Source organism: Geospiza fortis, unplaced genomic scaffold (genome assembly GCF_000277835.1).
Source record: "Geospiza fortis unplaced genomic scaffold, GeoFor_1.0 scaffold186, whole genome shotgun sequence".
NCBI classification, from domain to species: Eukaryota; Metazoa; Chordata; class Aves; order Passeriformes; family Thraupidae; genus Geospiza; species Geospiza fortis.
Genome location: NW_005054331.1, coordinates 766,292 through 790,289, shown reverse-complemented (window position 1 = coordinate 790,289; position 23,998 = coordinate 766,292). Strand labels below are relative to the sequence as shown.

General features: G+C 35.8%; 1 protein-coding gene across 1 annotated transcript in view; it reads left to right on the top strand.

The window, feature by feature from the left end:
- The window catches only part of MGAT4C (MGAT4 family member C), a 123,549-nt gene that overhangs the window by 78,865 nt on the left and 20,686 nt on the right, over positions 1-23,998 (top strand). Inside the window, exon 2 of the mRNA XM_005421581.2 lies at positions 17,256-17,386. The gene's annotated coding sequence lies outside the window, so the exon portion shown is untranslated. The remainder of the gene's footprint in view (positions 1-17,255; positions 17,387-23,998) is intronic.

Sequence of the window (23,998 nt, the reverse complement as noted above, 5' to 3'; positions counted from 1 at the left end):
CTATCCTCACAAAGTTGGGAATTAGATTTTCCCAAAATCCCATAAGTAAATATATAAATAATGTCTAAACAGTTTTCCTAGTATATTCTCAAAAATCAGAACGAGGTTGTTTTAGCTATAATTGTCCAGGTGCTGCTTTTCCTCCCTTTATTGAGAGATACTGTCTTTACCTTATCTCAGTGTTTTCTTTCTTTCAAGCATCTTTCTAATCTCCATAAAGCCTTAGAATAAAAATTCAAAGATAATTTGAGCCTTTTTTTTCTACAGGATTTATGGGTAAAATAGGACCCTTATTTTAAAATAATTGATTGGAATTGGATTTAATCTGTTCTATTTTTTTAAATTATTTCTATTCTTTCAATTATGTTTCTCTCTTTTTTTTTTAATTTGTGAATTTGTTGAGTATCTGGTCATAATATTTTCTGTAGAAAATAATGTGGAAAATGTTCCTGTAATTTTTTTGCTCTTCAGAGTAGTCTGCTTGAATGCTCTTCCTCCCTGATAGACAATATAACTAGACTTTACTTTTCTCTTCTTCTTAGCATGTACTCTATTATCATCTCTAACCTCTATGGCCTTAATGTTCTCAGAGAACTGTAGCTCTTTTCTCTCCTTAACCTTTCTGACTTCATCCTTACATGACTACTTGCCCTATATCTTCATACTTCTCTTCAGTAATATATGATTACTTCTAGTTTGTGAATGACCTTTTTGATTTCAGTGCCATCAAATTATAACTGAAACAGTCAAATATACCTTATCTTATGGTTTACTCTTGTCTGTGAGCAGAATTCATTAGCTTTTGTAGTCATAAAACTTTTTAGTGAGTGTCAGCTTCCTGTATACCCTTTTGCTGCATAATTTTTTCCTAAGAGAAATTAAATATTTGACTTACTGAGGTCAGCTTTTCAAAGTGTATTATTTTTCTTTTCAACCCTTTTTCTTACTAAGTCCTTTCATAAAAATAACTTTCAGTCTTCAGGTTCTTATATTCATCCATTTTTAAATCAGAAGAAAACCAATTTAGCTGATATTATCTCATTATAATTGGCTTTACTCACCAAACTGAAATGTTAAATTACAAAGAATTTCCCATGTCAGTGAATTCAGTATATTGCACTTGACAAGCCTTACAACTACTGATCTAAATGGGTCCATCTCAATCTTCAACAGCTTCATATGAGAAATTTGTTTTAACCCTTACCTTTTTGTAATTTATAACCCAGCTGTGCTTACTGTATGCATTAAATTCTTGTGCCAGTTTCATTCTTCTTTCTATTTGTTTTTGTCCTTCATGTTGCTTCCTTATTGCCTTAAAAAATTATTATCAACGCATTTTAAGAATATACTGAGCTGTTTATCCTGCTGCATTTTTCAAAAAGAACATTAAAATATTGGTTTCAGCTAGGCTCCCAAGATTTGTATTTGTATCATCTTGTATCTCTAGAAGTAGACTTGAATCAACAAGAAGATGGGATTTGAGTCTGAAGTTACATTCCCATTATTAAAGGAGTTTAAGATCAGGGGTTTGGTAGTACTTCAATCTTTTGCTACAGTCAGGGTCATCTTCTTGTCATTAAATTCATTAGTCCACTTGCATCTGTTCCATATTTGCATGGGTGTTTCTGTGGTCAAATGTCTCATAGAATTTATCCACTAATGAGTGGAGGGACTTTTAGGGTCATTTCAGATAAAGATTTTCCAATTCTCCAACAATCATGATGGAAAATACTAGTACATTAATTTCTTGCATTTAATATATGTGACTAGGATGAATAGAGAATAAAATTTGACTTATTAGTTTACATAACTGCAGTAACTACGGGGATAAAAATCCCTGTATGACATTAGGTACTAAATGAAAAAAGGAAAGAAGTATTTAGCATTAAATTAAAAAATACAAATAGCAGTGTTTTTACTTGCATTTTAATTCAACTGTCTTAGTTTGCACTAAAGTTGCACCTGTGAGAAGATTACATTAGCATCTCGTTCACACCAGCTGAAAAAACCTCAACAACCAAGTTATTTTTTCTGTCAAGCAGGCTAGCACAAAACAAACAAATACATAAATATTGGACAATATTTTGTCTCCTAGAATCTGAAAATTACTCTAAACTGCTCAAGAATACGTACTTAACATGCATCCTCAGTTTTGGACTTCTAAATATCATTTACTATTTTGCATTTTGAAAAACTGCCTTTAGTGGAGTCAGAATCAAACATATGTTTTTGAGACAAAACTTTCACCTTTAATAATTGTTTATAATTATTTTCTTTCCCTGAGTGATTTCTAGAAAATGGTGGGTTGTCTAAAATGTATATGGTTTGCTCACAAGATAGTATTCCTGGGAAATCCAGGGAAAAAAATAGTGAAGAAAATTTAGGCTGTTTTTTTCAGACCATGAGACTTCAACTTTCCTTGCTGAGACCAAATGACTACACAAGAATATCTTCTCTTTATCAGTTCAGTGTTGGTTCATACTGCCTTGTGTTCTGAGCTCCAGACCACTTCAGAGTGAGGAAAACTGTCAGGACCTTAATGCCAGCTCCAGTCTTTCAGGGGCACTGCCTGGAACAGGCCTGAGTAAAGGCAGCTGCAGCCCAGTACATAGCAGAGACTTCTGGTTTTGAAGTCTTGTACTGGACACAAATGGCAGGGTCAGAAGAGTTTGAAGCAACTGAGTGCAATGTGGGGCAAGAAGAAGGGGAGTTAAGACAGCTTATATCTCTGTTTCTCAATACACCAGTCAGTGATTAAAAGCTGGTTACAAATTAAATTAGGGAAAGTTTCCCAAGACTTTTCTTACCAGCAGCAAAACTGTGAGTTCACAGTATATTTAGGCCAAATCAAAAAGGTGAATAGACAAAAATATGATCATGAGACTTGGCATGCTTGAGCCTGACTGTACCATCCTCTGGCAGAGTAGTTGATTTAGTGTTTTAAGCTGTGCCACATAAGTAATCAGACACAATCATTGTTAACCATTGATTAGTAGTCATGCTTATATTCACTGGTGCTTGTTTTCCTGAGTGGCTATCAAAGACAAAATGGTAACTTTTAGAATTGCATTTTACAGTAGCATTTGGGGAAAGCACAGCATGAAGTGTCATACTAAACCACACAGTGGTGATGAATACTTTTTGTGTCCTGCTTCCATGAGAAGCCATGGTGCTGCTCGTTAGCTCTAATGCGGCATTAATATCAGCTTGTGACAGTAATGCTAGCACTGGTAGGTTTGCAGATGCTGAGATGTGACTACAGATGTAAAACCCAATATTTTTCTTTCTTCACTCTGGGTGCTCAATACTTTTTGAAGTAACATTGAAACACCTATCTCCATGTCTCTTCCAATGTGATGGGATTTTAATGGTCAATTACATGGGACTGTGGAGATGAAAAATGTGGTTATTATTTCAGTTGAATTTGTAGTATGTTCCAAGTACCTTTAGAATGATAAAAATAAGTTGAACACAATTTTCAAGACTGAGATATCTCTAAACCACTTACTACATCACTTGAAAAATTTCCCGATTTTTTTCTTCATTTCAGTGTTCATCTAATGTTATTTCAAAACTAAGAAAAAGTATGAAGGTAACTCAATAATTTGCATCTATCAGCAATTGTATGTGCTCAGCATCAAGAATTAAATGAAGGGTGTTGATTATCTTCATGGAGTTTGTTTTGAATAAATGTAGAGTTAAAACTAAACCGTACTATGTTTAATGATTCAGGAAGTGAGTGGTCTGGGCTAAAGTCCTAGAGACTCTTTTGAGGTTTTTTGTTGCTAGTTCTACTTAAAGTTATGTGGTTAAACAGAATTTCTAACTAATAAATTTTTTTTAACGAAATTAAATTAAATTCTGGTCCTACCCTAACTCTTGGTAAGACTTGGTAAGTACTCAAATGTGGCACTATCAAAACAGAAGCAAGGACTGAGCAGATGGAGCAATCACACCACTTCTCTAATCCTATAGTATGCTCTTTTATGACTGAAACTAATGTGCAGTATACTTTAGGTGATCATGTTCATTCTTCCTCGTGGGAAATACTTAGTCTTCCTATCTGCAGCAGAACATGCTGGCATCTTGTTCAACAATTATGGAATTAAAGAGCGACTCGCTCTTTCTTCAGGATAAATGGAAACAAAATAACTTGTGCCTTTATTGCTATTGTATGAGTTCTATCCCAGGGGCCAGGCTGAGGGTGAACACAAAGTTGTAAAGAGAGTGAAGAGACAGTTGAGGTATTTCCTAATATTTGACTGCTTGGCTTTCAGCACTAGTACTGACCTTTAATGCAATTTTGTTCATAATATTAAGAAATTGGACTATTTAACTTGCCTATGGGTCTATTAGCTATCCTTTAGAGGCTGAGAATCAAATCGGAACCAAACTCCTTTCATTTGTTTTTCCTCTTTTGTCTCTAGAGTGCTGTAGCATTCCTATTTCTTTTATATGTCAGCTATTTCCTTCAGTAAGGAAAGAACTTGTTTAACTTGCTTCTGGCATTTGAATTCTGATGGCTTAAAATTTCAGAGCCTTTTTTCTTATCATCATTTGTCCAGTACTTCTCAGCTTCAAGTGTAGCTAACTGTTACACTGTTAGCTTTCATTTCTTTACCTGAGTAGGGAGTGCTGAGTTGAAGTCATTGGTCATACCAGAATTGTTGCACATGCCAAGGTTGTATTCCAGTTTTAATTTCAAGTATTCTTTTCATTTACAACAAGTGTTTTAGTGAAATGTATTTTTGTCACTGTTTAAAATTTTCTGAGGATAAATCTCCCTAACTCTTTTACAGCTATTGCTATGTAGAATGAATAATAGTGAAAAAGATGGAAGTGCTACAACATATTTAATATACGTGTCTGTGGACAAAAGTATAATATGTTTCTAAAAGGGAACAACTACAAATACATACATACATACATACATGTATATTTATGGCCCACTGCTACATGGAATATAGTAATCTTGTGATTCAAAGCTAGCTAAAGCTTGTTTTCATAACTGTAAATCACATCTAAATTTCATCACATTAAAAAAAACATACACTTATATTTAGCATGTCAAGGGTTTTCTGTTACAGATTATTATCACAAACTTTCCTCTGTACAATTGGAAAAATGTTATGATTTATCAAGTGACTTTTCTTCTAGAAGGATTGATTTTATTGTCTCTTGTGAGAGTCTGCTCAGATTTAGTGAAGTTTATATAACATTAAATATGGTTTTTTTACCCTTTCTCACCCATATTCCTTCAAGAATTCCTGCCAAAATCACTGAATGTTCCCATGTGGAACTAGACTCTTGACAGACCATGGAGACTTAGTGGGGCCTCACTGAGCAGAAAAGTTTGTTGTCACAAGGCCTCTGTGTGCAGAGGAGGTAGAAACAAACCCTTCTTCCACAAGACAGCTCTATGGAGCTGAATTCCTCCCAGCCCATAAGACAGTGACAGAAACAGGCATTCTTGATTTCTTTCTTTCAAAACAACTTTCATGCAGGCAAGAGGCTATCAGAATTTAGTGGTGGAAATGAAGGGGAAAAGGACAGATTCATCAGGAAATACTAGATCAATACACGACCCCAAAACTTCTTGTCATGTAGAAATTAGATAGGCAACACAGCCTATGTATTAGGTAATCACAACAATGGCATTACCTAGAGGGAAAAAATAAAAATCTTTCACAATAAGAAAACTTAGTTTGCAATTCTGTGCCTGGATTCAACAGTCTAGCTAGAATATCCCTAGGGAAACCAGCACAAACAGATTAAAATGCAGTCCCTGTGCACATCTTAGCAGAATTTGGTTTTGTATTCTCCTGTCATAAATACAGTAAATGTTTCTGTGAGCCATAGTGATATTTCTTACAACTTGATTATTAAGGGTAATGCCCCAGTATCTTAATTACAGATGGTGGCAGTTTTGAATTATGTAAGATTCTTCTGCTGTATTGGTAATTTCTCTCTGAGATGTCACAAAACTTTTTATTTGGCTGCTTTTTGTTGAATTACATTAGTATTCCATAAGAAAGATAAAGTGTACGGAGAAGTCTGATATTCTCTAAAATGACTGAAAAAATCACAGTCTATTTCAGCATTCTTCGTAAGAAATTTGGACAATTATGTACTATGGCTTTGAATTATGGATAATCTACTCAATTTTTCTGACATGGCAGTTATAATAGACTGCATTCTGAAACCCTTTCACTAAAAATTTGTGAAACATCCAACACAGAATATTTCTAATTAAAGATTAACTTTGAAAGCACTGAAAAACAAGGGTTTTTAATCTTGAATTCTGTCTTCTATTTTCTAAAGGTGTATATACATATACATAACTCATATATGATGCATATGTATATGCATAATTTAATGCATACGTACATATTTAACTGCACCAGAATAAATTTTAAAATAAACTAAAAACTAAAACTCTCTTTAAACAAAGTGAAAGTTAAAAAGAAAAACTCTTAGGTTTGCTTTAAAAAACCCACCTAGTCATTCTATTGCATGTTAGTTTGACCATGACCTAGTAAGTCCCCCAGCAACTCTAAGGAATAGTGATTTTTTCTTTTTCTGTAGAAATAGAAATTTCTATCAACTTGAAAATTCAATATTTTGTTCTGCTTCATAAGGGGTCTTAAGGGTTTCATCTCACAAAATGTTGGCACCTAACTACTTTTGAGGGTGATGTTATGCTCAGAAATGGTGTTGAAGGTCTAAAGGTTACAATAAGAGCCTGCATGCCTTCTAACTGCCATGACCCTTCAAATTCCACAAATATTTCCTCTGTGAGGCTTAGAGCTTCTGATTGCTTGCAGAGCTCTGACCCCTGACCAACATAACTTTCCAACAAAAGGATTTAACAGAAACAAACAGCTCAAGTTTTAAAGGTGGTAATAGGTGAAGAAGGATTTTTCTCCTTACAGTTATATCTGGCAGCTTTATTTGTTTAAGTTAGTTGCATCTGTAATTTGAGGTGCAGCTGGTAGTATCTGAGAATAAATAAATCCATCCAGAGTTGTAGCATGCTGACCAGTGCCTTTGATCTCCCCCCACTTCCTCCTAAGGAAGTTTATATTGCCATTCTGTGAAGTTTATATTCCCATTCTGCCCTATAAATCTAAGTATTCTAAGATAGAAGTGCTTTCTGACACACAGAGAATGTGAAGCTGTTTGTGGATTCTTTTGGATATCATGCCTGTAGTATGGTTGTAAAGCATTAGGTCAACAACCCAGAGGATTTCTTTAAAACCTTGGTTACCCTGGAACTGGGAAACAGAGTAAAGTGTCTTGACCCAGCTGACACAGTTTTCTTGTAGGCAATAACTGTTGAACTCAGTTTTCCCAAGACTGGTATCAGCTCTGATAATTTGGTGTCTTGTTATTAAAAGAATGCCTATCTAATAAAAATACTCAGGTTTAAGACTCATATATATTTTATTTTATGTAAACACATGAGAGATTTTCAGTTTATATATAGAAATAACATCTCTTTTTTCTTAGAGAAACTCATCAAGAAGTCTTCAATTTTTTACTGTTAATACTACCAAATTTTTGATTATATTAACATCTTTTTCCATCAATTATTTAGCTCTTGGCTTTAAATATTCAACTAAAATGGATAATAGTCCACTGTAGACTCCTAACATGAAGCTCTGTGATGCACATAAAAGGACTTTTACAAAAAAAATATATATTTCAATGATCTTTACCTAACAATTAAATAACTTTTCATTTACAATTTCCATCAATCATAGCATTGCTTTCATTATTTTTCATTATTTTTTCTGAATTTAATGCAATTGTAAAGATATCTCACATGGTAGTGAGATCTATCTTCAAGCAGTAAGCATTTAGCATTTTGACTTTCTAAATATATAAATATTCATACTTAGAAATTAGTGGAAAGCTGTTAGGTCATTATGCTGTTCACTGAGAGTCATTTGGGAATTGCAAGACTCTACATGATCCTCATTAAGTGAAATATCTGCAATGATAATATATTATTATGTCATCTGCTTAAGAAATTGGTATAAATTAGCACTATAATATCTGACCTAATATTAATCAGTACAATATAAACTATGTGCAAATCATGTATATCAGGATAAATGGATTTTCCAGTTTTGTCTGAAATTAAGTTTGAAAGTAGTCCGAAATAATATTTTAGTCAAAACTCTTCATAACACAGGTCTGCATTGCGGTATCCAGTCCTAGCCACAGGATCCAGCTGGATGTTGACACACAGGAATACCATCTCTCTGGGCCTCTGAGACCTATAGGGGACTTCCCTACATATTTGTAGGCCAGAAATAAAAGCATACCACATCTACTGGCTCCCCACATCTGGACAAGAAAGGCATTATGGCAGTGGGTTGAGCTGTGGCTTACTTGCCTGTTGTCTGTATAAATGGAGCAAATTACCGACTATTGGGACCAGACATATTCCCAACCTTGAGAAATCACTTCAGTCCTATTTGTGTCTTAAAGTAAGAAAGAAAATAAAAGTAATAAAGGTAGGAAAAATGATTGTATCTGGAGTATCAACATATTTGCTATTTAGAAATGTCTATGTTAGCTATTGAATCACTAACTAAACGATTGATTCCGTTGTTAAAGGTGCATTCAGAAATTTGAAACACCTACAAAAAGTTTTATATTGATACACTTAATCTTGGATACCACAACAATTATTTTTCTAACTCCAGTATGAAGCACATATTTACATTAAAAAGACAGTTTAGCACAAATACTCTGGGAACTGCAGGATGAATCAGAATATGAAACACAGAGCAACACTTGCCAGCTCTTGTGCATGTTAATAGCCTTTATTCAGGAGTCTGTCTGACTTTAATGACATTCATGATGCACTTATGTATCAGTGATGTCAGAAGGACTAATCTGAAAGCATTTCTGGAGCAGCAGTTAGCTCTGCTGTTTGTCCTAGCGACACTATTTCTAATGAGCCTGCAGGCTTGAAGTCCTTTTCAGCTTTAATTGTGGTCATGCTTTTTCTGACATTGAGACAGCAGTGGCACTGGATTGAGAGCCTTTGTGTTGGTCTCTGCAGCAATGACCTCAGTAATCATGTCCACTAGGCAGTGACAGGAGTCTCAGGAATAAGAGCTTCCCTACCACTGTCCTGCCTGGGACAGTAAGAAAGGCTTTTTTATGAGAAGATGAGGATTTGGTGCCCATTATCTAGAAAGAGCTCAGAAACTGTTTTCTTCTCTGCCCTGGGCCTTCTTGTCTGTTTTTTTCTCTGTCCTGTGCCTGTTTGGCTGCATGTAGCTCTCTAATCCTGGGATTCATGGATCTGCACAGCAGGACCTGGCTGGTGTTTGCCTGTTCCTTCACATCCCACCAGCTCTTGTCCTGCCTGATGCTCAGGCACTGTTCCTGAGGGACAGAGGTAACCTGTCAGTCCCAAGTGGCATCCTATCATTCTCATTTATGTGTCTGAAGCATATTAAGAATAGATCTTTTCTATTCATTGCAGTGCATGATGTGCATGAAGGTATAAAGATCAAGTTGATAATCTCTCTCATTTTACAGAGGAGTCTTCTGTCCCCTGGGCTGCAGCATGCAGCTACAGGGTACAGTGCCCCGACTCAAGAGAGTGTTTACATGATATCTCCATTGGACACAGATTCAGCTCTGAGGTTCCAGTGCTGTAACTCCAGATCCTAGCATCTATCCACTGAGCACTGACCACCCAGAGACAAGGAAGAGCCATGCTGCCTAACATCTTGAGATTTAACATCCGTTACATCTGTAGCATCTGTAGATACCAGACACCTATTTGTTGTGTCTTTTTGGACATTAGAGAGAAATGCAAACTCCTGGACTCTCTTTCTTGGTTCGGTTGCTAGGCCCACTAAAAAGACTATGTATCAGCAGACTGTGATCTGCTACTGAGTGAGCTCTGTTTCCTCTCGGAGCTGCTGGGTTCAGAAAGGAGTAAAGGTGACTCAGGATGATGCCTGGTATGCCAGGGTTCTCCACCCTAAGAAGTTTAGATCGGAGAGAGGCTTTTCCTGGCCTGAGAGAGAGACAGAAAGTTAATGAAGATGGTAAACATTTTAATTTTGCTAATGCTTGAAGGTAGACTCCCCAGTGTGCTTTCTTCTTTCTGTGTGCTGATGCAGGGCAGTGTGAGGTGTTGGATATGCAAGGTTCTGAAGGCAAGAAAAGACCAGAAGTGACCTACTGAACTTTCCATAAAGGAAATGTGGAATTTGTGCTCCTGGCCTGCTGGTGTGTATGTATGCATGGTAATTAGTGTCCGCAGGTATAGTTTCTTTTATTAAAGTATCTTTTGGAAAAGAGAAAGGTAAGAGATACAGGGCTGCCAAGCATCTTTCCCGGAGAAAAGATAACACTTTAAGTGAATGTTTCTTATACTCAATGTTTCTTAATACTCAATCAAAATCTCCCCTGGAGCCACCTGATACTCTTTCCTCTTTTTCTGTTTCTTATTACTTGGAAGAAGAGACTGGCACCCACCTGGTTACACCCTCCTTTCAGGCAGTCCTAGGGAGCGATTATGTCTCTCCTGGGTCTATTTTCTCCAGGCTAAACAACCTCAGCTCCATCAGCACCTCCTCATCAGACTTGTGCTACAGACCCTTTGCCAGCATCATTGTCCTTTGATGGACGTGCTCTTCCACTTCAATGCCTTTGTTGTAGTTAGAAGCCCAAACTGGAGGTGAAAGAAGAACCCCAACCTGTGCCTGTAGAGACTGACAAATCTAAGTGACTGCCCTCTGTGGACACATTGTGCAACCTCCCACAGGCCATTCAGTGTGTGTGGTGTTTGCCAGCTCCTCATCTTCCCTGCATTTCTCCTTCTTTCCTATTTTGCACAGTATGTACTGTGCTTTGCCCTCCAAGCCCTTCCACTTTTGCTATGCTAGGAGAGCAGCTTTGCAATGTGAGGACAGGAATGCACAACTCACTGTGGAACATGGGCTGCGAGCCCATCTCACAGAGCAAGCTGGCAGTGTGGCATGTGCCTGGGGCAAAGCCTCCCAAAGAGCCAGTCCTCTCACTGAAGTGGGATTTTGCAGAGCAGTATCCTTCATCAGGTCTCCTTGCTGGGGACAGGGATGCCCCTCCATCTTCCGTCTTACATGGAGAGCCTGAGAGAGAAAATTCACTGAGAGAATGTCAGTGCTGTTCTAAGTGTCTGATATTCCATGGGGCTCTAGATAATGGGCAAAGATCATGTTTCCAAAGCTTTCCTGGAGAGGTAATAGTCAAGGTTGTGAGGAAGGGAGCATGGTGGAAAGATGCATGTCAGGTGTCAGTTGTTAAACGTGTGTAGATGTATGGCACTGCAGAACATGATAGCTGTTCACTTGGCTCTAAGTATTGACTTTGAAAAAAAATGTTAAGGAAAGGTTTTCGTGCAAATGTCTCAGAGATGGTGTCCTGTATAAGAGATCCAATCATAGCTACCTTTGAGCGAAGTCTTTGTGCTACTATTTGGGGACTGCACAGTGGGGAGAAGTCTTTAAAAGTGAAATGAACTGCCTACAAATAGAAAAATGACAGGAACTTTTATCTGAAGCCTAACCAACCGTTCAAAAGTGGCTCATCAGTAGACAGTAAAAATTTATATTTTGCACAATATACTCTTTTGTCAAGGGATGCATTAAATGTCCAGCTGGTTCAGGCAACAAAAAAATACTTAGTTTTGAATATATTCCTACTGCAAGAGTTTAACAGAAAGCTGCATAAGAGAACACAAAGAAAATATTTCTTACCAAGCTGTTTCACTTTTCTTCTGAAGTGATAATTTAAAAATGATGCATTGGTCATTTTCTTGAGCACCTAGTGTTTATATGTGAAAGAATTTTAGTCAAAAATGTCAAAAGATTATAAGAAACACTTTCTTTTATGAGATTCTGAAAACCCAGATTGCTTTAAAACAATTATAGACTTTTTTTTTGCTCTCTTTCAATGAAAATTACAACCTGTAAGCTTTCAACACATTTTCTAGAGATTGATAAAATATTAAAAAGCAAGTCATTAATCTTTTATATGAGTTGTACTTTATTCTTAGCATGTCCTCACATGGTTATAGGTTTCTTTCAATCTACTAAAGTCAATAAATTGAAAGAACATTTTCAATTTCTAGAAGTTCAGTTCAAAAGTCTTTATGCACTAGTACTGAAAAGCTTTTTGTCTATTTAAACTGTATATCATAATTATACCACAAATATATCACTAAGTAAATCATCAAATTAAATTATTTTTATAATGCTACAATTTAGCTATATCAATAGCTCTAAAATTCTAACACACATGAAAATTCTCCTATTCTGTCAATAGTACTTATAAATTTAATCTGTCTGTCTTTATTCTGACAAAATTATTTTCACTTTTATTTTTATAAGGACTACGAAAATAAAACATAAAAATAATTTATAAACAAAGGAAGCTGAACTTTAAGTGCTATCATTCAGTAAGAGAATTTTCAGTGACATTTTGTCAATGTAAATATGTTTACTACTTTAATTGATGTGACTGAGAGCTTTTAAGAACCAAATGGAAAATATTACAATAAATTTAAAGTTACGCTGTAAAATGTGAAATTGTGAAAAACCACTTCAGATATTCAGTAACACTAAATTAATCTTCAGATATAATATCTTAAGTACTGAGAAGTATCTGAATTGTCTTGTAATATGTTCTTTCATATTGAATTGTTTTTAAAATTAATTACTACCGTATCTGAATAGATACTGTAATACTATAGTATGCAACTTTGTAAGGGAAGAATATGAAGCTATTCCACTCTGCCATTAAACATTTTAAAAACTCATAATTATATGCAGAGCATATACTTCTTCCAAGCTTGATATAAATTTGCTTTTATATTTTATGGTGGTAAGCTAGCATACAAAGGCTTATTTTTGCACTTTGCTTACCATGAATTCAAGACTGTGAATTATAAATTCTTGGTTTTGTTTTTGTTCTACTCCCAGCCTTAGTGGAGCATTATTAGTGGTCTCAGTGTAAATGGATCTCAGTGTAAGTTAAACTAAGTAAAACCTGAGTACATTTCTAACATTCTATGAACTTTAAATGTTCTTTCCCTCTTCCTTCCCTCTGCCATTCTTTTCTGTATGTACAGATGTTTAGGAAACAAACAAAACTCAAAAGACTTAGATGTTATATTTATCCATTCGATGGTAGCCTTCCATTACTGTGGACTATGTTTATGAAGTTTTCCCTTTTTACAGTATGCATGAAAAAATTGTTATACCTCATTGGCTGTTTAATAATTGCTAATTGCAATTGTGTAGTATTGTTATATTTGTACTTTTTATACAGTTCGATTTTAAATCACTTTAAAATCAGGGGAAAGCAATACATTCATGAGGTGAGTGAGAATTAAATATCTCATGTAGGACCAACCTATTTTTACATGGTGTTTCTGGTGACGTAGACCTTTTCCCAGCACAATATGTCAAGATGTGAGTTGCTTAAACATGTGTAGATGCATGGCACTGCAGAACACTACAGCTCTTCACTTGGCTCTACTTATTGACTTTGAAAAAAAAAATTGGGTTTGTAGTGGTTTCTGATTTTCTCAGACACCCCGCTTCCCAGGGAGGTACTTCTGACATTTACACAAGCCTAACACTGGAATAACATTGCCAGTCTTCAGGAAGCAATCATTTCTCCTGCCCCAGTAAATAAGAAAGAGCAGCTTGTTCTATAAACATAGCTACTGGATGATTAGATAGAAAGATGATAGATAGATAGATAGATAGTTAGATAGATAGATAGATAGATAGATAGATAGATAGATAGATAGATAGACAGATAGATAGATAGACAGGTAGATAATCTTATTTGTATTTCTGCTGAAATGGAGAAAGAAAAACAGAGTGGTTTGGTTTGAACACATATATTAAAGTCTTCTTTATTATTTGATTGCAGGATGCAACAATTACTAGAAATTAATCTTACTAAATGAGTAGATGATTGAAAAGATAAAATGGCTTCTGACAAACACTGACTGTTTAGGAAGAAAGGTGCACATCTTTTGCAGTATAAAACCATAGAGTGGCTGTGTAAAACTTTATAATATCAAAAATAAAATAGGAAAAAGAGGTAATGCAAACAGGTATTAAAAGTTATATTTAAGTGAAAATGGAAGATAAAAGTAAAGGTTTTAAAAACTCCAAGTGTAGCTTCTAATATTTTATTAAATTCTAATTGTAAGTCTTTTACATAGATGTGTTAGCAAGCATTTATTTATTCACAGATGCAAGAGGAATAGTACCTAAGATTATGACATGGCCCAGTTGTGAAGTTCAGGAGAATCGGAGTTTGTGTTAAATTAGTTCTTTAAACCATTCAGGAAGGCTTTAAATATTCTAGCCCATCTTGCAGACATGAAAACTTCTCTATTGCTGTGAAAAAAAATCTGATATCAGCTTCTAAATTTAAAGAAGAAAATGTATAAAATAATATGTATTTTTACTTCTTTATTCTATTTTCCTGGATGTACACAGATTCATAGGATTCACTAGGCAAATTGAATTTAACATTTTCAGGAAAGCTTATATAAATTCCTGTAACAGCTGTAGTTGATCCCTCTGGAAAATATCCCCCTCTTTACACATCTGAAAATGCCTTTGCTAGAAGAGATGAGTCTATGTAAAAACAGCCCTTTTCCATCCCCTGCTTTTCTTCCTTAAATCCTTAGGCAGCCCTCGAGGTTCCCACTGGGCACAAGAGCAGTGATGCCTGATACAAACACGGGCTGACTTGGCATAGTGTACCTCACATCTAGCTAAGCTTTGCTCCAGGAATGGTGCAGGTTCAATCAATGGCCTTCAGAGCAGCTGCCAGCAGTCGTTCCTGGCACACGACAAAAGGAGATGTGTACCATGCAAAGAGCCTTTTGATAGGTTTCAAGGAATTAAAGAATAAGGACTGGAAGAATGTGGCACAGGGACAGGCTTGCCTACCATCCATGAGGACGACTAGAAAGAGAAAAATGTCCTTTATGATTATTTAATAGGTTAGCAAGAACATTGGTGTGACTTCACTTCCAGTACTGTTCTAGAGTGACATTATATGTCAGTCATAAGATCCTGCCCTTAGCACAAAGACATATAGGGACAATATATTATGGATATGCAACATATGAAAATTGAAACCATCTGAAAAATTATTTAAGAATAATTTCCAGGCATGATTCTGAGTGACTATTTTCAGTAGCTTATACACATCAAAAAAGGAATCAGCAACAGCTTTTGATCTCTAACTGGAGAGAAATTAAGAAACAGCATTCATGGTTTACCTTCCTTTTCTTTGTCTATTGATATGAAAAATAACTCTGGGGGAGAGAAACTTAAAACTGAAGAAAAATTTCTGAGAGGACAGAAAAAGGTGATTTCAATTTCAGTAGACCTGTGGCAATTTGCATAAATCAGGGATCTTTCTTTCAGCCTCCTCAATAAAAAAAAATAAGAAAAAAAATAAAGGAGGCAGAATAATTCTTGTCTATTCACTGTTTTTATCAGTTTGGTTTGTGTTGTTCCTACTCCTCTATCCCAAGCAGAAACTCTTCAGTAAGAAACCACTTCTTTCTAAGACATGAGCAGGAGCTAGAATTGTTATTATCTGAGGAGAATATTACTGTCATACAGAGGAAGCAATGCAATATAAAAATGTCAAACATTAAAACCAAATTATACATTAATTATTTTTCAGTGATTAGAATGAGGCTTCTCTAGATTTGGATTTCTTTGAGCTTTTTTTTCCCTTTTTTTTCCAGTGTACACATGCACAGCCTCATGATAAACGGCCAGACATGAGGCTATTGCTAGCTGACACTGTAGGAATCTTTACTCCCTACAATGCTTAGTGCTGAGATGATTTTCATTGCTGGAAGCCCGAGAATGCATACCATGTAGACATGAGTTCTGCTTTTCCAAATTATGCTCTGATTTTTTTTTTCTTTTGGCAGTTTGACATGCTCTCTTTGTTGTAGCATTATTATTTTTGTTATTATCATCATCATCATCATCTGTATTTGAACAGCTCTCTTTTTATAGCTGTGTTAAATTCCCCACAGTCTAAGCAAATACACCATTGACCATCATTTATGTCTACAATAATACAAGAATTTATCATTTCAGCAATTTTCTTGGCTATTTGTAAAGAGAGTTTTATCCTATCTACTCAGGTTTCATTTTGTTCTGAAGACCATGGTGTGCTTTAGTATGTGTAGGAATCACAGAAGCAATCTACCTGTCTACTCAGATTTTGTATTTAACTGGTAACATCACTAAGGATTTAATGGCAAAGGACAAGCTGAATCATTTATCTTGGTACTGCATCCCTATGCTGTTTTCATTCTAACACAGGGAAGTTATAAAACTATAATTTTAAGTGAGACTGTAATTTCTCATTTCAGCACAGGATAAAAATTTCTTGTTTCATTTCATTTCAGCAGCAGAATTATAGCGGTCTTAATGAGTAGGAAACTGTATGTTGTTAAATTGTCCAAGGTTAAGGGATAACAGTTTGCCAAAGGTTCTTTAATCTGTATTCTTTAATCTGTGTTCTTTAATCACCTGTAGCTAGATCTGTTGGCTCCGGAACCAATGTCCTTCCCTTCCCTTCCCTTCCCTTCCCTTCCCTTCCCTTCCCTTCCCTTCCCTTCCCTTCCCTAGATATCCTTTTAAAAGCAGCTTCTCTGCAGTTTGTAGAACAGCTGCTGGGACAATCAGAAATAAGTTCTCATGTTCCTAATATGCCACTTATTGTAGCACTCTCCCCTTCTCACAGTTGTTCAATAATGCTTTAGGAATTAGGGCAATCTGATTTACTTTTGATGAAGACATTACTGGTTCATTGGAGATTCACAGGCAGACTTTCAGTTGGCTATATTCATTCAGATAAGGCATTTTAAGAGATAACACACTTCAAGCTGTGATTTGCCTTCCTTTTATCTTCCCCTTTGCACTTCTTATTTCTTCCCGGATATGAATTTTGAACTACTGTTGAGGGTGTGCTATGAGGATGTGGGTTTACTTGAAAATTGGTAACACTCACTGTCAGATTCTAAAATATAGATGACTGAATACCATCTGCATTTTAATTGTTGTATAGATAATAGAATAACTTTCCCATTGATCTACACTGGTAGTAATTATCATAGTTGTTCCTAATAAAGTTGGTGAGATTTGAAAAATGTCTTTTCATTTCTTGTCTTTCAGTTTCTCACTTGGATCTCCAAATGGTAAGGCATTCTACTAGGAGAGTTTTCATGTCTTTCTTGTGAGCTGTTGTGAGATGACTTTGCACTGAAGTTTTCAGCTCCTGCATCTGGTGGCACAAATGAAATGCTGTAAGTTCTTTTATGACTTTTTTTTCATCTTTGATTTTCATATTTAATACTAGGTAGTGGAATTGTAGCTTTAGTTCCCTACCAATGTCAGAGATTACATCCTGAGAGTTTCATATTAGACACCAGGGCAAGAAAATCTACTAGTAGGGCAGGGCAGCACTGCAACAAGTTACTAAGAAGGTTGTGAAATGTCCTTGGAGATTTTTAAGCTTTGGCTAGACAAAGCCAGAGATTACCTTTTCTAGTGTTGGTTATAGCCCCATTCCATGTAGGAATTGACCTGTATGAACTCCACCACCCCCTCAACCAGCACTTCTGTCTTGGAAGTGGAAATGCTGTGACTCCATAAAACAGTCACCGTCACAAGGGCTGTATACAAGGATAACCTTCCTGGAGAGTTAGTGTCTTTGGACTTGTCAATTTTCAGGATCTGCTCGATATTACACCAACATCCTGTGATTAGAAGGGAAAATGATGAAGCTGGTCACTTCTCTTGTGTAATTGACACAGTACAGAGAAGTGTATCACAAACCAGAGCCTCATTTTCATAGCTTATTTTAGTCTGACAAGGAGGTGCACCAATATTTACTCTGGATTGTTTGCAAATTGCATAGCTGTCTCCTCATGACCTGAGTCACACAGCACAGTCTAGGCAGGACAAACAAGGAACTTAGGGATTTTTCAGCCAGTCTTTAAACCTCATATATCACTACATTATCACCAAATGGTGATTCATGGACAGCCTTTTGTAACTGGCAGGTATTAATTGAATTATAACCAGTGTCTTTTTCTGTGTTAATTCATTGTTTCCTCTTTGCTATAGCCAAATGAGTTGTTCCTGCTGCATCTCAGCATAACTGATAAAGTTATTTCAGAGTACAGGGCAGTCCGTCTGTTCTTATATTTTCACATTTCACTAAGGCAAACTGACTCACTAACAAAATTATTTGAGTATTATGGTCTCCTCAAATGTCTTTACCAGAGTTGGTGGTCCTGGATGTCTTATTGAGGTTCATCAGTGAGTTCAGAAAAAGAATAATTTCCTTTTTATATTTTTTCCTAGTGCTGATAAATAAAAAATGTTGTTGGGCTAAATTTGAGATACTTCTTGCAGATATCTGCAGCAAAGGGTATGGTTGTTACTTTATAGAAAGACTGTATAAAATGAAATGCTTAGGTGGACTTAAAAAAAACCCTTAAAAATAGCATTCATCATATTTTTCTCTTAGTGGGTATGCCATCATACTTGTGTATGCTAATGTTGTTTCTGCTGCTCAAATAAAGAACTCCATGCAGTGTTTCAGCTAACAGTGAGCAAACTCAATACTTTACTGTGACACCTCTGTTGTACTTTGCATTTTACCTCCCGTTTGATACAGATAAATTCTTTAGCTGTGCCACATTTTTCCTCAAGATTGGGCAGATCAGTGAGGACTATAAAATATTAATCATGAAAGCTTAGAGAATTAGATGTCTGTGACTGTAGGTTTGTCTTGTTGGCAAATCTTTCTCAGTCTAACCTATTTCTCTTTTTTAACTCCAACAGAAATGATGCACTGCAAAAAGTATTATGTCTGATCAGATCAAAATATATGTGGTTTTTCAGATCAGAAAAAGGATCTGATTTTTTTATTCAATGCTACAAGTTTATTTAAGAATTTTTACATGTTTTAGTAGTTTTGTTGTCAAAAGCAGACCCGATTGCCAGTATGCCATTTTCTTTGATTTCTCCAATTATGACACTATCCTACTGATCATATGGAGCTAGAAGAAAGGATAGAAGTATAGAGGAAGAAAATTATAGCTTCCTTTTTAAACTTGTGCCACTACAGGGAAAAGGTGCTTAACCAGGTAGTCGCCATGGTGGGTACAATGTGTGTTACAGGAGAAGCTGTTGAGAGAACTCTAGTTTTTGACTAGGCTCTGTTATTTGGGGATTGAAGAGGAATGGAAAGTGATCATTCCCTCTTCCTTTCCAATACTCTTTTTAATCTATCTGTTTGGGGCTTGTTTACATTAAACAAAATGGTATCAAAACTTGTGTCAGAAATATGGAGGATTGAGAGGACCTTCTCTTTTGTTGAGGGATATTTTCTTTTTATCTTCCTTGTTACAGTGCCTTGTATTTCTTGGGTTATTTCTTCTTTAGTTAAGTGCTATTAACATGGGTTAGTTAAATAGAAATAGCTCTAAGGCTGAAGAGGCAGACATTTTTTTCAAATTAATATTAGCCTGTGCTGGGTAGATTTTAATGAATTATCCATAAAGCAGCATAAATGGAAATAGGTATCCTGACTCTACAATGAACAATAAAAGTCATTACACAAGAACAGGTCATGCTAAAAGTCCTTGAATGACAATAAGCTGACTCTAATTATTAGTCTGTGACAATGTGGATTTTTACATCCTTGGAAAATTAATTGTATAGCAATAGGAAGAATTTGCATTTTTCCTCCTACTAGACTCATGCTGCTTGTCACACATTTGTTATTTCTCCTTTGCTTACTACTGTGATGGGATTCTACCACTCTGCTTCAAATAAAATTTGGACAAAGTGGCTCTACATTTCTAGACTTCTCAAAATCTATAGTAATATCATAAGACAGGAGTCATCTTACCTAATTTTACTCTTGAAAAAGTGGAGTAAATGGAAAGAGTTTACCTATTCAGAGCACCTTTCTGAAACAGCTATCTTAGCACACATTTGATTACTTTATAATGAGTACCTATGTAAGCAGCATGGATTATATTACTAATGCTTAGGTGACTAAAACCAGAGGATGAATTATTTTCTAATGGTTGAAAGCATTGCTGTTTCTGCTCATAATACTATCAACCAGCTTCAAGGTACTGCCTTCACAGCACAAAGTGTGGGAGACTATACACACAAAGTGTGGGAGACAGTGACATAATAATTAATTCTTGGGTTTATGGCTTGTCTAGGCCTGCTACTACATTGGTAATCCTAGTCTGTTTTTTTGATTATCCTATAGAAAATTTTCCCATCAAAATTCCTTGTTAAATGTATACATCCACCCACAACGAGGACTCAAATCTCATGATCCCTGTCCCAGACACCCTCAAATTTACTATCCAATATTGTGTCCATTCTTTCCATTTCTATAGTTCCTTGTAAATCAGGAATTCAACAGTCCTTCAGTCCCTGAAGTACACCCAGGAGATGCCAAATTTGATGACGTTCCTGGGCTCCGCTCCGCATACATTTCGCTTATTGTCAGTAGCTTCACATGTGTGCTGCTGATGGTTTGCTTAGAGTATTTCCAAACGTCATAAGGAATGAGGAGCTTCTGGTGAGACATAAGCAGGACAGTCTGGCACTTTACTGGAAGTTCCATTGTTGTGGAACACTTTCAGCAGTATACTTTCCATTCTTACAGGAAGACTTTTCTCAAAATGTTAGAAAAGGAATATAAGTTTCAAGACTTGCTGCTTTCTGGAAGACACCCTAATATTCCTCTTGAGGGGACTAGACACCCTGTTGCACAAAACAGTTCTGTCCTGTGTCCAATGTGCTTAACAGATCAGAGTTAAGGTGACAGTGGTGGGTAAGAACACTAATCCGTGGTATATAATTGGTGTCATCCCTACCAAAGTCTCATTTTTTTAACCTTGCCTTTCATCTATTAAAATAAAGAAAAAAGGAAAAGAAGCTTTCTTTTAGTCTAGAGTAGAATGAAACACCAAGTTATATGTTTCACAAACACAGGAAGAATCAAAAAGTTTACTATGTTGTGTTGGCCTTTTGCATAGTGTTAAATTAAATCACACATTGCTCAGACTTTCTAATTAACAGTATGCTATGTGGAGGAAGTCTTTCAGTAATTAACCTTTCAGTTAATCAAAGCACATTTTCTGCTTCCCTCCATCTTAAATCTATTTCATGTTTTTTTTTCTCCCTTTATTTCTTATCATTTACTTTGTGGTCTAGATCTTGCCTTTGAAATACTAAGATCAAGTCCCTGATTCACAGCTATCAAAATTTTAAACTGCACTGCAAGATAACAGAGAAGGGTAAAGCATATTTTAATTCTAATAATCCTGAATTAAAATATCAGTTCTAGTATGATCGAAAAATAACTCCCATGAGCCATTTTTCTTGGTTGAAATCATATGCACTAATAAAGATGTTCTGCTTTTCATTCAAAATCAACAGTTATTCTTTTTAGGAATGTAGAACTCTTTTTGTAAAGGGAGACATAATTGCTGCTTATGTATACAATAGAACTTCATCAAACTGAAAACTGAGCTCACGTATCACCTGCAGATTTTCTCTTCATTTTCCACAATGTTTCACATCCTTAAGCATTTCTTAGGTTGTGGGGTTTTTTTCTCATTGTCTTCTATAAAACTAGGGAGTCATTTATAAAGTGCTATACAAAAAGGAGGCTTACAAGCCAACATATACAGATTTCAAAGTAAAAAGAGGTCAGGTAAAAATCTCTGAAAGAATTGTCTGTTTAATCAAGTAATTTTAAAAAGTGGAAATTCTTTGAAAAATATAGTTTTCTCCAGCAAAGAACATTTTTTTTCTCTCCTGTATCCACTTAAGGAAGAATAATGTATTTCAACTTGACTACATGGAAGAGAATAATTGCCAAATAGTCAGCCTAAGTGATCTGCTAGTTGATGTTTTATCAATATTTCTGCTGAATTAATTAATTATTAATGCATGTGTGCTTCCATATTTTTAACTTATATAAACTTAAAAAAGCCTACAAATAATCTTCTAAAGAGAGAGCATGTAGTGACAGGACTGGGGGAAATGGAGTCAAAATTAAATAGGGCAGGTTTAGATTAGATATTAGGAAGAAATTATTTACTGTGAGGTTGGTGAGGCACTGGAACAGGTTGCCAGAGAAGCTGTGGATGCCCCATCCCTGGAAACGTTCAAGACCAGGTTGCATGGAACTCAGAGTAGCCTGGTCTAGTGAAAGGCGTGCCTTCCCATGGCACACATTTCATCTAATGAAATATTTTTTTTTTTGACTTCTTTACAAGTCATTGCACACTCTAAGCCAGTATTAAAACACAAACTGCATTGTCAGGTAGTTTAACAGAAACAACAAGCAATAAAAATCACTGTGTACTTACCGAGTTACAGAACATGAACTATTCATGCAAAATAAAAAGATAAACGCAGGTAATGTATAATATGCAATTTATTTCTGATCATCTTTGTTTCTGTAGATAGACTAAAAAAAATAACTGGGCTCTTTACTGCACACAAACTTGCTGGAATACACTTCTTTTAGGCAACAAACCAACTTTTCAAGTATCATGTTAAAGTAATGTATTGACATAGCTCAGTGGAGTCACAGAAAGATGTTATTTCACTTAATGATGTTACAAGGTTATATCATGTTGATGTTATAGGATTTGTACAGTCAGAAGTCAAAAGAACATTAAAAGCCTAGGCTGATATCTACAGTCCAGATGCATTAGGAAGTGATGCAGAAAATGTTAGTTCTATAGTTCAGTCTCAATGATCATTAGAGCTTAAGCATTCACTGGTATAAAAATTTTAATAACATTGAAATTCTTCTACTTCGCTTCCTAAGTCCAGGTTTAAAAAATACACTGCATACGTCCTGAGTGGCTATTAGATACTATGTCATACTGAGAGCTGATGGCACCTGAAAACATAGCTGCATTCTGGCTTTTGGCTTCATGCTCTGGAAGTCACCAGGAAGAGTGGGAAGCAATCACATAATTTTCCATGTAACTTCACAGCTCTTCTTGGCATGTCTACTTCCAAAACTCATGGTGAAGCATTAAAAATACCTCAAGCACAAACATGCAGAAATTTTGCCAGCAAAGAATTCTAAAAACTTTCTAGTACATGAACCCCTCTTACTACCATATTTATTTCAATCGAAAATTGACAACTAAGCCAGAATTTTTGGCTTTTCCCCTTCATTTTTCTTCTTGTGCTTATTATCTGCATTAAGGATTCATATAAAATTAACAACTGTAAACTTAAAACAAAAGAAGCAAAATATCTGCCTGATTTTCCACTTGCAGTCAATTCAGTCATTTTCCTCTAATTTACTATAGTTATATGTCTGAATCACATATTTCCAATATACAAATCAGCAAGTCACTCTGTGCCTGCTTGGCTGCACTTGCAGATATGTTTAGTCCCACTTCTCTAATCCATACACAGAAGATCCTGTCATAAAACTTAGTTGCTAAATATTTACAGTTGAAAAATATTGATCATCAGCAATGCTGCGAATAATTTCTTTCCCAAGGACATTGTGCCTGCAGTTGATGAAGATGCATCCATGGTCTCTAGAGTTTCCATTAAAAAGCATATTCTCGTACAGCTTGCAGCCAGAAAGCAGGGCTTCAGCATGCAGGAACATATCACTTGTTCCAGAAGGCAAACATTGTAAATAATGAATGTTCCCCTTCTTCCTCCTTCTCTTACCTTTTATATCTGAGCTGATATCACATGGTACAGAATATTCCTTTGATCAGCTTGGGTCAGCTGGCCTAGTTGTGTCCTTTCCCAGGATTTTGCTCACCCCCATCCTACTGAATGTTGAGAGACAGCCTTGGCACTGTGCCAGCACTGCTCAGCAGTAGCCA